This window comes from Miscanthus floridulus, chromosome 3 (assembly GCF_019320115.1).
Source record: "Miscanthus floridulus cultivar M001 chromosome 3, ASM1932011v1, whole genome shotgun sequence".
Classification (NCBI taxonomy): Eukaryota; Viridiplantae; Streptophyta; class Magnoliopsida; order Poales; family Poaceae; genus Miscanthus; species Miscanthus floridulus.
This window is the reverse complement of record NC_089582.1, coordinates 8,159,079-8,173,285: the sequence shown is the minus strand read 5'-3', so window position 1 is coordinate 8,173,285 and position 14,207 is coordinate 8,159,079. Positions and strand designations below refer to the sequence as shown.

The 14,207-nt window shown below is 41.5% G+C and overlaps 1 long non-coding RNA gene and 1 pseudogene across 1 annotated transcript; one reads left to right on the top strand and one right to left on the bottom strand.

The window, feature by feature from the left end:
* Nucleotides 1-9,803: 9,803 nt before the first annotated feature.
* On the bottom strand, nt 9,804-11,620 carry LOC136544892 (uncharacterized; annotated as a pseudogene).
* On the top strand, nt 11,528-12,356 carry LOC136544893 (uncharacterized). The gene is made up of 3 exons (XR_010780866.1): nt 11,528-11,623; nt 11,897-12,062; nt 12,231-12,356. It is a non-coding gene; the product is annotated as an uncharacterized lncRNA (long non-coding RNA).
* The last annotated feature ends 1,851 nt before the right edge of the window (nt 12,357-14,207 follow it).

The window sequence follows — 14,207 nt, the reverse complement described above, 5'->3', positions numbered from 1 at the left end:
CTAGAGCTTTCAATCTCCCCCCTTTTGGTAATTGTTGACAACCCTTATACAAAGATATGAATTGAAATTTAATTGAATCCATGTTGCTTACCCAAGCATATTTACCATGTGTAAAAGGATATGGACAAGTTTCATAAACCCCAAATGGTAGCAATTTCTCCCCCTACATATGTGCTAAGAGTTTGGATTGAAGCTTGCACATGTGCTTAGATAGGAAATATAGGAGTCATTGTCTACCAAATGATGCTAAGGTATAAGAGATGGACCTTTGAAGCGTGATACCAATCAGAGTGCACCAATATACCATCCTTAGCACCATGGTTAGCTCAATACCACTTGGAAACATACTTTAGAAATATACCACTTGTAAAGACTTACTTGGAAATGAAAGTTATCTAGTGATTTCATTTCATCATTCAATCTTACAACTAACATTCATCACACAAGCATGGATGTTTAAATTTAATACTTGTGCCATGCAAGCAAACATATGAAATGCACATACAAATGCACCATACAAGTTCATGAGCTTGCTCCTCCTACTTATGTGCTCAAAATTTTAGTTGATCCCTTTCCTTTTTCATATCTTTTTGTTTTTCTCCTCTTTGTTTCCTTTTTCATTTCTCTTTGTTTCTCTCCTCTTTGTTTCTCTCCTCTTTGTTTCTCTCCCCCTTATCTTTGTTTTTCTCCCCCTTTGTCATCAATGACCACAAAGGTTCTAAATATAGATAGTATTACTTGTAGGGTCGAGATTATCAATGTCAATCAATGGGGTGAGAATCATTTTCCCAAATTTAGTCTAGTCTAGATCATTTACTAAAGATATTTAACTCAGTTTGATCCAAGGACAAGCTTCTTCACACCTCCAAATAAGGGTTATCTTATACCATATTGAGTTAAACACTTATAGCTCATTTTCTAGATTAAACACTAGATTTACAAGCCCATAAACAAGTCATATGCTATCACTAGATCAAATCAAGCATAGAAGCAATAGTGATATCATATAAACATCAAAATCATTTGATTTTCATGAATGAGCCTAATAAAATAGAACCACTTGAAAGGTCCTAATAAGATTGAAAATATGACTAGATGCACTAAACATGTCCTTAGCAAGGATGTATGCCATGCCAATCAACTTTTACCTTGGATTACTCGAAGGAGAGGCATGTCATGTAAATGGGGGGGGGTGCATCAACACATATTTGAGAAATCCAATATGTTCAACTCATTCCTTAGCTTGTAAAACCTTTTCTCATCCAATGGCTTGGTGAATATATTGGCAAGTTGATCTTCGGTGCCTACACTCTTAATGCAAATGTCCCCTTTTTGTTGATGATCTCTTATGAAATGGTGGCGGACATCAATGTGCTTTGTTCTTGCATGTTGAACCGGATTGTTGGTTAGCTTGATTGCACTCTCATTGTCACATAGCAATGGCACTTTCTTGAACTTGATTCCAAAGTCAGTCAAAGTGGCCTTCATCCAAAGTACTTGTGCACAACAACTACCGGCAGATATGTATTCGGCTTCGGCGGTTGATAATGCAACACTATTTTGCTTCTTTGATGACCATGAAACAAGTGATCTTCCCAACAATTGACATGTGCCCGAGGTGCTCTTCCTTTCAACCTTGCATCCCGCATAGTCCGAGTCGGAGTAACCAACTAGCTCAAACTTTGCTCCTTTGGGATACCACAAACCAACATTTGGTGTATGCTTCAAGTACCTCAATATCCTCTTTGTAGCCTTCAAATGACTTTCTCTTGGTGAGGCTTGAAATCTTGCACACATGCATACACTAAACATGACATCTGGCCTTGATGTGGTCACATAGAGTAGGCTTCCAATCATAGACCGATACAACTTTTGATCCACCATGTTTTCACTTGCATCACTATCCAAGTTACCATTGGTTCCCATTGGTGTGCTAATGACTTTGCTATCAATCATTCCAAACTTCTTGATTATATCCTTGATGTACTTGCCTTGACTCACAAATGTACCATTCTTCAATTGCTTGATTTGAAGACCAAGGAAGTAACTCAACTCTCTAATCATGGACATCTCAAATTCATTAGCCATTATCTTTCCAAACTCATCACAAAAATCTTGATTTGTTGATCTAAATATGATGTCATCTACATAGATTTGCAATACAAATAGATCTTTTCTAATCTTCTTGATGAAAAGAGTGGTGTTAACCTTGCCCATTGTAAACCCTTTAGAGAGAAGGAAGTCCATCAATCTCTCATACCATGCTCTAGGTGCTTGCTTCAAGCCATACGATGCCTTCTTCAACTTGTACACATGGTTGGGCTTCTTATCATCTTCAAAACCGGGAGGTTGCTCAACATATACTTCTTCATTGATATAACTATTGAGAAATGCACTCTTAATATCTATTTGATAGAGCTTAATGTTGTGGGCACAAGCATAGGCTAGCAAGATTCTAATTGCTTCCAATCTAGCAACCGGGGCATATGTTTCTCCAAAGTCAAGACCCTCAACTTGTGTATAGCCTTGTGCTACCAATCTTGCTTTGTTCCTTACTACTATCCCATCTTGATCTTGCTTGTTTCTAAAGACCCATTTAGTTCCAGTCACATTGTGTCCCTTTGGTCTTTCTATCAACTCCCATACTTGATTTCTTGTTAAGTTATTCAATTCTTCATGCATAGCATTCACCCAATCAACATCCATCAAAACTTCATCTATCTTCTTTGGTTCAATGGATGACACAAATGAGAAGTGTTCACAAAATGGTGCCAATCTTGATCTTGTTTGTACACCTCTAGAAATATCACCAATGATTGTATCCAAAGGATGATCTCTTGCAATACTTGTTGGTTGGAGCAATAGAACTTGATTGCTTGCACTTGCTTGATCATTAGGTTGAGATGATGTACTAGCCACTTGATCTTGATCAATATCATGAAAGTCACTTGCACTAGCTTGATTTGTATCATCTTGCACATTTGAGTTAGAGAGCACTTGAACTTGATCATCTTCATCATCAATCACTTGCCTAGGCCTCAATTCACCAATATCTATGTTCTTCATGGCATTTGAAAGTTGAATGCCTCTAACATCTTCCAAGTTCTCATTCTCTTCTTGTGAACCCATGGTTTCATCAAATTCAACATCATGAACTTCTTCAAGAGTACCACTATCCAAATTCCAAACTCTATATGCTTTACTTGTAGTGGAATAACCAAGTAGGAATCCTTCATCACATTTCTTGTCAAACTTGCCCAATCTAGTGCCTTTCTTCAAGATATAGAATTTGCAACCAAAGACCCAAAAATATGCAATGTTGGGCTTTCTACCATTCAAGAGCCCATATGGTGTCTTCTCTTTCAATCGGTGACAATAGAGGCGGTTGCTACAATAGCAAGCCATGTTGATAGCTTCGGCCCAAAAGGATTGACTCACATTGTACTCACTAAGCATAGACCTTGCCATATCAATGAGTGTTCTATTCTTCCTTTCAACAAGGCCATTTGATTGGGGTGTGTACTTGGCCGAGAATTGATGTCTAATTCCAAATTCATCACATAACTCATCAATTCTAGTATTCTTGAACTCACTACCATTATCACTTCTAACTCTCTTGATGGTTGTTTCAAACTTATTATGAATGCCCTTGACAAATGATTTGAATATTGCAAATACATCACTTTTGTCCACTAGAAAGAATACCCATGTGTATCTAGTGTAGTCATCCACTATCACAAATTCATATTTGTTTCCACCGATACTAGTGTATTGTGTTGACCCAAACAAATCCATATGCAATAACTCAAATGATTTACTAGTGCTCATCATGCTTTTCTTAGGATGGGTGTTTCCAACTTGTTTGCCGGCTTGACAAGAGCTACAAAGCTTATCCTTTTCAAACACAACATCTTTCAAGCCTTTAACTAAGTCATGCTTAATCAATCTATTCAATTGTTTCATTCTAACATGACCAAGCCTTCTATGCCATAACCAACCCATGCTAGACTTTGTGAACAAGCATGTAGACAATCTAGCTTCACTAGCATTGAAATTAACTAAGTATAGATTTTCATATCTAAAGCCTTTGAAGATCAAATTAGAGCCATCTACACTTATGATTTCTACATCATCTACTCCAAATATGCATTTGAATTCAAGATCACACAATTGAGCCATGGATAGCAAATTGAAGTTCAAGCTCTCTACTAGCAACACATTGGATATTGCAATCTTACCAAGCCCTTTGACCTTGCCTTTGCCATTGTCACCAAATATGATACTATCATAGCCATCATTGCCATTGGTGTTGATTGAGTTGAACATTCTTGCATCACCGGTCATATGTTGAGTGCACCCACTATCAAGAACCCAATGCCTTCCTCTAGCTTTGTAATTGACCTACAAAAGAAGATCAATTCTTTTTAGGTACCCAAACTTGCTTGGGTCATTGAAGGTTAGTTACTAAGCTTTTTGGAATCCAAATGGCTTTCTTCTTTGAGCCTATCCATGGTTTGCCAATGAACTTAGCCTTTACACCATTTGTACCCTTAGTAAGCATATAGCATGAATCAAGCTTAATGAAGGATACATTAGCATTTTTGCTCTTGTTTTTGCATTCTTGCTCTTTGTGACCCACTTTCTTGCAACTAGTGCAAAACTGATCATTGTTCTTCACAAAACTAGTCTTGTGAGGAGCAAAGGCCGCTTTGCCTTTCTTGGGGGTATAGCCCAATCCCTCTTTGTAGAGAGAAGCTCTTTGGCTACCCAAACACATAAGCAAGCAGTCCTCACCGCCATAAGCCTTAGCTAAGGTGTGAATGAGCTTAGTGACCTCCTTCTTGAGGTTCTCATTCTCAACCACTAGTGAGGTGTCACAAGTGAGACCATCACTACTACATGAGGTAGAAGTGGAAGTTCTACAAGAAGGGTTAGTAGGAGTAACAATGATAGGCATAGATAGTGATTCATATATTATATCACAAGTTAAACCTATATTGCAAGTTTCAATATGCTTCTTTTTATTTTGCTCATCAAGCAAAGAGGAATGAGCTTTTTCAAGCTTTTTGTGAGCCTTGCCAAGCTTCTCATGGGCTACCTCTAGCTTCTCATGAGTTGCTTTGAGCTCATCAAGGGCTTGCTTAAGGGCTTTTACCTCCTTATTCAAGCTCTTCTATTCCCTTCTCTTTAATGTTAAAGTGTTCTTTAGCATCTTCTAGCATGTTAAATAATTTGTCCTTAGTAGGTTCATCATCATCACTATCACTATTATTTTCATTTTCATGTTCATTATCATCAACATGTTCTTCATCACTTTCATCATCACAAGATTGTACCTTAGTGGCCTTAGCCATGAAGCATGATGAAGATTCGAAGAGAGAAGGCTTCTCATTGATGGTAATGCTTGCAAGAACCTTCTTCTTGGTGGTCTTATGATCATCACTATCATCATCATCACTTGAGGAGTCATCACTATCCCAAGTGACTACATATGAACCACCCTTCTTCTTCTTGAAGGCCATCTTGTCCTTCTTCTCTTTCTTTTCCTTCTTGTCCTTCTTGTTCTTCTTGTTGTCATCATCATTGTCACTATTGTATGGGCATTGAGCAACAAGATGATCTTTGCTTCCACACTTGAAGCACCTTCTTGACTCTTCTTTGTTCTTGGATGAAGACTTCTTTCTTCTAGCACGGTAGCCCTTCTTCACCATGAACTTGCCAAATCTCTTGACAAATAGAGCCATCTTCTCATCATCATCATCATCCCATGATTCATCTTCTTCACTTGATGTTTCTTGCTTTGCTTTGCCCTTGGATGATGTGGCTTTGAATGCCACGCTCTTCTTCTTTTCATCCTTCTTCTCCTTTTTTTCTTCCTTCTCATCATCATCTCTATAAGTATTATCGGTCATTATATCTCCCAACACTTGGTTTGGTGTCATGGTATCCAAATCACTCCTCACTAGAATAGTGACCAATGTACCAAATCTTGATGGTAAGCATCTCAAGAACTTGTGGGAGAAGTCCTTGTCCTTCACCTCTTCTCCAAGTGCTTTGAGATCATTGATAAGCACTTGAAGCCTATGAAACATCTCCGGCACACTCTCATCCTCCTTCATCTTGAAGCTTACAAACTTTTCTTTGAGGATATATGCCTTTGCACCCTTCACGGCTTGAGTCAAATGATTCTTCCAACTTCTTCCAAGCTTCATGTGCCATCTCAATATTTTTGATTTGCTCAAATGTTCTTTTATCAATTGCATCATGAATGGCACTTAGAGCAATGTCATTGTTTTGGAGAAGCACTTCTTCGGTGGTGGTGGGATTCTTTGGATCACCAATCTCAATTTTGATTTCTACCACCTTCCACATCTTTCTATTGATTGACTTGATGTGTGTTGTCATCTTTGACTTCCAATAAGGATAATTTGTGCCATCAAATTGGGGTGGCTTCTTGGTGTTGTTGATTTGAGCCATTTTAACACCGAAAGTTGTTAAGCCTCAAATAATGGTGACCTCGGCTTTGATACCACTTGAAATGTCCTAATGGCTAGAGGGGGGGGGGTGAATAGCCTAATAAAAATTTCTACAACAACACTTAACAAAAGATTAGACAATTATGAGGCGAAGCAAGTGTTGCACTAACCTACTCAAAATGCAAGCCACCTACCACAATTCTAGTTTAGATAGTGTCGATTCACAAAAGAGGTATGACACTACCCTATGTTAGTGTGCTCTCAAAGGCTAACTAAAGAGTCACACCAACCAAGCAAGCAAGCTCTCACAACTAGTTACACTAAAGAGCTTGTCAACTAGTTTGCGATAATGTAAAGAGAGTGATCAAGATAGTTATACCGCCATGTAGAGGAGTGAACCAATCAATCACAAGGATGAATAACAATAAAGACCAATCACCTCAGAATCAAAGGATGAATACAATAATTTTTATCGAGGTTCACTTGCTTGCCGACAAGCTACTCCTTGTTGTGGCGATTCACTCACTTGAAGGTTCACGCGCTAATTGGCTTCACATGTCAAACCCTTAATAGGGTGCCGCACAACCAACACAATATGAGGATCACACAAGCCACGAGCAATTTACTAGAGTACCTTTTGGCGCTCCACCGGGGAAAGGTCAAGAACCCCTCACAATCACCATGATCAGAGCTGGAGACAATCACCACCCTCCGCTCAACGATCCTCGCTGCTCTAAGCCATCTAGGTGGCGGCAACCACCAAGAGTAACAAGCGAAATCCATAGCGAAACACAAACACCAAGTGCCTCTAGATGCAATTACTCAAGCAATGCACTTGGATTCACTCCCAATCTCACTATGATGATGAATCAATGATGGAGATGGGTGGGAGGACTTTGGCTAGGCTCACAAGGTTGCTATGTCAATGAAAATGGCCAAAGATATGAGCCATAGCCGGCCATGGGGCTTAAATAGAAGCCCCCATGAAATAGAGCCATTGTACCCCTTCACTAGGCACACTGCGCTCTGACCGAACGCTCCGGTCCATTTGATCGGACCCTAGACTCAGTGTCCAGTCCATTGATGGACGCCACGTGTCACCAGCTTCAAACGCTGTTCGTCATATTTCAACAGCTACGAAGCTGACCGGACACTCCGGCAAAACTGATCGGACACTGGAGCCTCAGCGTCCGGTCGAGTATAGTAAGGGTCAAAAACCAGTTTTCCTCGACCGGACACAGCCCAGTGTCCGGTGGTAAACCCTAGCCACCATACCGCCAGTCAGCGCGACTGGACGTAGGCAGTCAACGTCCAGTGCTTTTGGATCCAACGTTCAGTCACTTGACCGATGCTGGCATCACCTCTGTTTTCTTCACCCTTGCTCAAGTGTGCTAACCACCAAGTGTATCACCTTGTGCACATATGTTAGCATATTTTCTCAAACATTTACAAGGCAACCTCAACTGTCTCTTCGGAGGAGGGCCGAGGAGGCATCGCCACTGGCCTCAAACGGCTGCACAAGTGCACATGAGCAAGAAGAAGTAGATCATTAGATCAAGATTCAAGAACAAGAAGAAGAAGATGGTCAAGATCAAGAACTAAAGAAAGAACAAGAACGGTTAGGGTTAGGGTTTACTACGAATTCTTACCTCAACGACGCCAGTGATGTAGACGGAGCTCGGAGCAGCTACAAATCAGCGGATCTAAAGAAAGAAAAAGAAAAAGATTAGGAAGAGAAAGCATCTTCCATGCTGGAGCTGCCGGAGGGCGAGAAGAAGAAGAAGATGAGTGCTCTTACCTGCATCTTCGGAGCCCTGGAGCTACCGTAGGGCGAGAAGAAGAGGTGGGGACGACGGTGGGTCGCCGTCGCCCGTCGGAGTCATCCTGCGCCATCGGAATCAGAGAGGAGAGCCAAAGAGAGTGAGAGGAGAGCGCGGTGGGGGAGGGCAAGAATGATTTAGGGTTTGGGTGCGAGGGGGAGCTGGCCGACGCTGCTGCTTATATACACCCCCACCCCAATGGCGGAATCCAATGGCTAGAATTGTAGGGGTCGGGGGATCCAATGGCCATGATGGCTCGAAGCCGTGCCGATGCCGAGCCAGGCCATGAACATGTAGGATTCAAAAATTTTCCCATAATATGTGTCAATATAGGCCCTATAGGCTACTGTGTTACCAATGTGATAGAGCACATCGTCAGTTCATGTGGGTCCAAGAAAAAAAAATCGACGGAGCCTCCAGAAGCGCCCGTGACCCGTCCTGTTGTCCCTATTCGTGTGTGGGACCAAGAAAATAAAAAAAATTCATAAAAAAGGAAAAAAAAATCAATGGAGCCACTGCATCCAGAAGCGCCTGTGACCGGTCCTGCGATCCACTCGTTCGCATACGCATCATCTCTGCCGCACCATCCACTCGTTCCTCTTCCCTTCCCCACCCAGCTCACATCTCGTACAGTAGTAGAGTTCGATCCTTCTGCTTCCTAACCAGAGCAGTTCCCCTATGCGTGCATGGCGAGAGGGAGCGGGATCCATCGTCGTAGCCGCTGGATGCCTCGAGGTGGCAAGATGTGCGCTGCCGGGGGTGCTGTAATGGAGCCCCATGGCGAGAGTGTACTCAAGGCCGGTGGCCACGGGGTCCGCGGGCATAACAGTGGTGGGAGCCTCGGCCAAGTAGTCAAGGCAGGCAGTGCCGACTCCAAAGTCGACAAGCCAAGCAGCGCCGATTCGGCCGGGGACGGCTGGATCTACGTGCGCGGGCATCGGCTCAAGAAGGCTGGCCTGCATATCAACTGCCACGGCAACGTGTACGTCCCCGACTTGGAAGATGAAGAATCCAGCATGGAGGATCAGGCGTGTGGCCTACATGTCTCTGCGGGCACGAAGCTCGCCATGGACCTGACCCCCCAGGTCCATGACGAGGCCGCAGTCGGGGCTGCCGGTGTGGAGATGGCCCCTGATGTGACCGTGGATCAGGCTACTCACAAGGATCTGCCCGTCGATGAGGATTCGAGGATGAAGGTGCCCACCGAAGTGCCTGAACAACTGAAGGAGGTGCTTGCCAACATGGATCCAATCTACCATGACGTCTTCGTGAGCATGTACAAGATTCTAGTGCCTATATGCTTCCGTTCGTTCCATCATTAGTACATTTATTACTGTTTTATGTGTGGAGTGCTTTTGATGTCTGTTGGGATGCTTTTGATGTGGGTTCTTTGGCCGTGGGATGACGAACTATTGTATGTAGGGTTTAGATAATTAGGTGTAGTGACGAATTGTTCCTTAGATGTGAATGTGTTATGAACTGTTGCTTTTGTGTGCAATATGCTGGTTGGAGTAATTAATTATCGTAGCTAATAAAATTGGTGTTTGTACCAATCTAGATAACCAAATCCCCTCTAATTTTTATAATGGCAAGTCAAAATCCTGATCTGCAGCTTGCATCTCCTCATATAGGCTTCCAAATTTACAGCAGTAGCAGACATGAGTCACATTATAATATTATATAAGGTTTCCAAATTTACAGTACTAGCACACATGAGTCACATTAACAAGCAGACTCGACTAATTTACAGCATTAGCACACATGGTTAACAGTACGAACCCTACATTATAAGGCTCCCAAAATTACGGCAGTAGCAACATAATTAGTTCCCTAATGATGCCATCACAGCCTCATATAGGCAACGGTCACAAGGAAGCCTTTTAGGCAGCATGTCCAGTGCATCTAGCCTATCTTTGTCCATGTGAGGAATTTTGTATCGGTTTCCTCCACCATCTTTCATCACCTCAATCATACACGCTTGTAGTGTTAGAAACACCCTATTCAAATTAGCTGGATCATAGTTCTGAAACTCGTTGTCCACATTCTGAATCAGGTCATCCAAGTTCCTAGAGATCCTATCATAGGTTAAGGATTGAAGAGAAGCAAAGAATCCTAGGTCTAGTACGTTCAAATCTGGGGAATTGGCAGGTTGGTTGACGAGTTGTATGTCAAGCCCTGTCTGTGCTACAGCAGCTATAAATTTTTTATCATTTACTGGCACATGTGAAGGGGCATTATCTTGTTGAATATAGATAGTTTGTCCTGCAAGTTCTCTTGGCCACCGTCGAACAATAGCTTTTACAACTTTACCAATCAGGTATGACCTCATAGTTGTTCGATCTACCTTAATAGGCTTGGTGACTTCGGCCCCCCTCCCTCTATTGTGGCTCCTTCTTTTTGCTTTTTCCTACAGCAATTGAAAACCCAGTAAGGAATCACTAATATTAATTAACAGAATTTGGAGCAAGAAAATCATACTACTGCATGACGTACCTTTCTAACAAATGGCCACACTCCTAGCTTCCCATCAAAAATACAATTACCTTCATCATCATATATAGGCCTTCCTACCGCTGATAAGAACATTACTTTATCAATGGCATTCTTATTGCGCACAGTCCTATGTGGGTCGTTCTCATCTGGAAGCATATAATACGTTGTGTACTTCGATGTGGTGTTGAACCACTTCTCGTCCATGTGAATAATGTTTTTCATTTCACTGAACATGGGTTCATTTGGCAATGTCCGCTGATCTAACATGGACAGACACCATTGCAACCTCTCTTTCTTGTTTTTGTCCGACAGTAGAGGCTTTAATGTGCTGGAATGGCGTCGTAGCAGCCCTTGCTTGAACCACCTATGTAGAGTGCTCTTCTTTACTCCAAGAGCAGTAGCTAGTGATCGTATCGTTCTCCTCCTATGCAAGGGGATGCTAAGAACATCTGATAGGTCTATTTGTTTCTTTTTGTGGCCACAATTCTTTCTTCTTGATCTAACATCTACTGGTCTTCCTTGTGTACGTCACTGCTTTACTCTCCGCCAAACACTCCGCACTTGATTGATACTGACCTGGAACATCTGAGCAACTATATTTGTACTGTTCTTTTGTAATCTTCCACAGTTGCTTCTCTCAAGCAATGCTTCATATATTTGCTGTCTTTGAAGATCTGTCAAATTTGTGCGATGATGTGTATTATTTTCATTTGCATGTTCATCTTCATCAACATTTGAGTCCAACTCGTCAACATCGAAGGCTATGTCCACGGCATCAGTGTACACACCATATTCATGCATGTCCTCGATCATGTCTACAAGAACAATTACTAGGTGAATTCTTATACCAGTGCTGCTGAGCTGTGCACAAATGCTAAATGTTTCATAATAATAGTTGCTGAAAATGTTTCTAAAAGCTAAAAGGCTTGTCTTGGAAGTGTTGCAGCTGTATGAAAAAGTTGTGCTGACTATTTGAGAAAAAACACGGGTGTTAAATCAACTTATACATAGTTTTATTTACATGGTTGGAACATGCTTTGACACTATATGCAGTCATGTGTACTAGTGCTTATTGTACTCGATGATTGACATGAACACTATATATAGGGAAAATGGTTTGCTGATCTGGTTCATACCGATCATTTGTTCCATCTCTTGTTGCTGATCAAAAATTTGTGAGTTGAGGTCAAATTCATCTTGTTCATATGCACCATGAAAGCTGATATCTCCATGTTGTTGATGGTCTTCTTCAACAGCAAGGACTGCAGAAAAGGTGTGGCATAGTGTGCAAGTCATGTTTCGAACTTCTGTTTACACATTTCACCATTTGCTAGTTGTAATGATGCAATTAAGAGACATCACCTTCATGTGGTGGTTGTCCCTCACAAGCAGCGATGTTGAGATCAATGCCATGCACACCAACCTGTTCATCTTCCTGCAGATAGTGGACCTGATCTTCATGGTGTCGATGTACTTCATCCTCTTGGAGGAGATGGACTTGATCTTGATCCTGAGGATGATGGGTTTCAACTCCTTCCACATGTGCAGGTTCTGCATTTAGGTCAGGTAAGGCTTCTTCATCTTCTTCAACAAGAACTATGTTTAGATCTATGGCCAACTCTCCGTCTCCTTCTGGCACTGTGTTGAGATCTATGGCCAACTCTCCATCTCCTTCATCTGGTACTATGTTGAGATCTATGGCCATGTCTAACTATAGATTGGATTGCAGGTTGTTGGAGTTTGGGTGGGGGGGGGGGGTGTATTTGGAGCATGTTGAGCCTTTCATTGGGTTCATCTGGAACAGGTGGAGGCTTTTTATAGTGGTGCAATGGCGCCAGTTCAAATTTTGTAATGTGGGCACAATGGCGCCAGTTCAAATTTTGTAATATGGGCACAATGGCCCCAGATTTGGGTTACTAGAACCTTCCGTGCTCTTCGTGGCGGCCGGTTGGTTCCACTAAATAATTCTTTATTATGCTTCTTTGCTCCGTGAGTTGTCAGATGCCTTTATAGGGGCATCAGCGTAATTTGGCAACTTTCTTAATCTACGCGTCCAAGAGCTAGATGTACTTTTATTTGTAGGACTGAGGGAGTATATATGATATCGATCCCTAACGCTCTAGCTACCTACAGAGTTGCCATCCATCCACATATGCGAATGTGATGGATGCATGGTTGTATCTGCTGACGATAACTAATATCTCCATCTTGCAGGAAGCAGCATAGCAGATTGGCATATGCAGTCGAGGAGCAGCTTCATATCGGTAGATAACTAATAAATACTTTGATGATTTGTGAATCTACTGAAATTTGAATGGTATAAATTATACTTCATTTCCCAAATTTTACACAAACATTGTGACTAGTACCTTGTTAACAATAGAATAGAAAAAAAAACGAAATACCGTATTACAACCCATCACGAACGCACGTACGTAGCAGTTGCCTCAGCTCCACAACACATGGAACAAAGTTACTATATGGGGCCGGACCAGCTGAAAGAAACGTGATGTCAAATGGTACATGTCACCAGATAGAGAAATATCAACTGTGATAGGTAATAGTTGTGTATGCGCTTGCACTCTCATCATCAGATGATAGATAGAAGCTTCCAAACCCTGCTTTCTCTCTCCTCTCCTCCAATCGCAGAGCTTACTTCCACAGGCAGCTACAACCCACCACATTCACATCTCTCGAAAAGATTAAACAGAAAAGAAGATGCAGTAAAAGTGTGTCGGTGTCAAAGAGTGCTGTTAGTTAAAAACCAAATATTTTGTATGCTTTATTTGTTTGTTACTCCTGGATTTTTAATGGGGCAATGGGTAATTTTTCTTTTGAGAAGATCAGGCCCTTGTTTAGTTACCCCAAAATGCAAACTTTGGCACTATGCAAAAAGAAGATTCCCCGTCACATCAAACTTGGGGTACATACATGGAGTACTAAATGTTGACGAAATCAAAAACTAATTGCACAGTTTGGTTGTACTTTGCGAGACGAACGTTTTGAGCCTAATTAGTCAACGATTGGACAATTATTACCAAATACAAACGCAAAGCTACAGTGCACTGCAGTGCTGATGAATTTCAGGCGGCAACTAAACGCGCCCCAGGAGAAGATTTTATTCTCAATTGTTTATATATTATTAAAAAGGGCCAAAAGTAGCATAGGCACAATCAAGTGACAAAAATAAGAAATGAAAAAAATCAGAAATATTATATTACACAAAGATCTCTAGCAACGAGACAATCTCTGGGGATGTATGTCTCCTTTGATAACCATTACAAAGGATTCTTTGAAGGAAGCATTGCATGACTCCACACTTGGTTGCGTATCTCTGAAGATGATATTATTTTCGCTTTGTCCAAATAAAGACATTAAAGATTTCAATTGGGAATTGGGTAATTTGGCCCTTCAAGAT